Source organism: Penaeus monodon, chromosome 38, assembly GCF_015228065.2.
Source record: "Penaeus monodon isolate SGIC_2016 chromosome 38, NSTDA_Pmon_1, whole genome shotgun sequence".
Lineage (NCBI taxonomy): Eukaryota > Metazoa > Arthropoda > Malacostraca > Decapoda > Penaeidae > Penaeus > Penaeus monodon.
In genome coordinates, this window is record NC_051423.1 from 15,560,547 (window position 1) to 15,563,046 (window position 2,500).

Here is a 2,500-nt window from a genome sequence, read left to right on the forward strand (position 1 = left end):
CTATATATGCCTTTTAATTACTATTATTTTTCTTTTATTTTATTTATTTTACTTTATCCTTTATTTTCCTTTATTTATCTTAGTTTTTTATTACTTTTTAAATTTTCATTGGCTTCATCATGGGAGTAAAATATATAAATCCTTTATTGTATTTCATTTTCAAAAAAAGGTCAAATCTCCCCCGTACTAGTCGAAAATGCATCATGTAAATCATTACATGATCGTTTTATCATGAAAGCCATTCGTTATAGCAATAATATACATACGTGCATACAGTATATATACATATCCATGGATGTAGAGTATATACATATATATATATATATATATATATATATATATATATATATATATATTGTAGGGAACCTCTGCTGAGGACAAGGTTCCAGGTGAACGATGGTAGCGTGGTCCGACAGAAACAGAAACAAATGCAGCACAATAAACTAGTCCGGGCCCCCCACAATTCTAACGCCCACTCAGGTGTCTTTTCACGTGACCAGTCTTAACCTCTCTGTTGCTCTGACCCTGCCTCACTGATTGGCTCCACTGACTCCTCTCTGAGGATGAGAATCAGGTTTTTATGCATAGTTGGGAACGTCAGCTTCATCCCCTATTTACCCAAGATTTGAACACCTGCAGGATTCGCTTGCCTGACCAGCTGAGGTCACTTTTCTATGAGAGCCTGTCAGTTATCCGTCACTAATCATAGACAAGAGGTCATGCAAATGTAAACCAGATGGCCTTCAATGAGGTCCTAGTGTCTGCACGAGACACTGCAACACCAAAACCACCACACACACATATATGGTGTTGTGTGTTGAAAAAGAAGAGAGAGTTGTTTTTTTTAATTTTGGTTCGGTTTCCATTTGATACAATGGATTTTTTGGGTGTCCCAAACTGTCTGCTTGTTTTTGCTCACGTGTGTCAGCTGCTGCTGCTCGGCGGAACCTAGGCCTTCCCCGCCGTGGTGCCCACCCAAGCATAACCCCCGGGGCGACAGTTGCAACTTCTCGCCCCGGGCGGGGGCGAACCGCTTACCCCCGCATGAGAGGCCGACATTTTCCCACTGTACATGGGAGGGGGGAAAGAGAGAGAGAGAGGTGGGGTGGGGGGGGGGGGGGGGTAATCGCGCCGGTACTGCCATCCCCTACGCCCTCTCTTCTGTCATGACCTCGTGCCCTGAGATCCTCTCCCTCTCTTCCCTCCTTCCCCCCAACACGGTCACTCCTTTCTCCCCCTCCCCGTCACCCCCTGTTCCTTTCCCAAACCCTCCTCCTCCTCGTTTCCCCTGCCCTTGCCTCTCCCGCCTCACCCCCTCCCGACGCCTGCTTCAGCTTGCGTCACAGAAGGTCGCCTGGATCGCCAGGAAGTTTCTGGGTTTTCTGCTGGAGAGAGAGAGAGAGACGGCCTGACTCGCCCTTCTCTGTACCCAGCTGCTGTGCCCTCTGCCCTCTGCCTTCTCCCTTCACCCTCACCCTTTTTAATTTACCTACTCGTCTATCTTGGAGTCACTCCTCAACTCTATCGATATGTTCTGCGTAACTTGACTGTGTCGATCTGTCACTGCACACACACACACACACACACACACACACACACACACACATACACACACACATAACATACACACACACACACACAAAAAACCCCCACACACACACAACCCCCAAACACAACACCCACACACGCCACACACACACGCACGCACGCAACACGCACACACCCACACACACACAACACGCGCGCGCCGCCGCGCACACGCCACTCAGCACGCACGCACGCACGCAGCACACACACACACCCACACACACACCACACACACACACACAACAACACACACACACACACCACACTCACACACACACACACAACCACACACTCACTCACGCACGCACGCACGCACCACACCCCACACACACCACACACCAACACACACCACACACACACACACCCCACACCACCACACACACACCCACACCCACGCCGCACAAAAAACACACACAAAACACACACAACACACACCACCCACACATACCATATTATTTTAATATTTTAATATATTATAATATATATTATATTATATATATATATATTATTATATGTATATATATATATATATATATATATATTATATATATAATATATATATATATTATATATAAAGGGGGAAAAGGGGGAAATAAAAAAAAGAAAGTAAGAGAAAACGAATTTTAACTGCGACAGATCGGCGAGGCAGACGCCGATCGAAATTGTTCACAGCAATTTTGTAGCATAATCCGCGAGTGAAAGGGAGGAGGAGGCGACGGAGGTGAAGATGATGCAAGAACGAGGCTGAGGATCTGACTCCGCTTAACTTGCGCCCTCTCCTTACCTCTTTTTGGCTTTTTCCCCTCTCTCTCTTTTCTTCCCCCTCTTCTGGTTCTTTCTCTCTCTCTCCCCCCTCTCTTCCTCTCTCTCTCTCTCCCCTCTCTTTTCCCCTCTCTCTCTCTCCCCTCTTTTC

The 2,500-nt window shown here is 46.5% G+C and overlaps 1 protein-coding gene across 3 annotated transcripts in view; it reads left to right on the forward strand.

Moving 5' to 3' along the window:
• LOC119596539 (C-type lectin 37Db-like) overlaps positions 1-2,500 on the forward strand; it is a 66,185-nt gene that overhangs the window by 34,952 nt on the left and 28,733 nt on the right. The gene's annotated exons all lie outside the window — the stretch shown is intronic.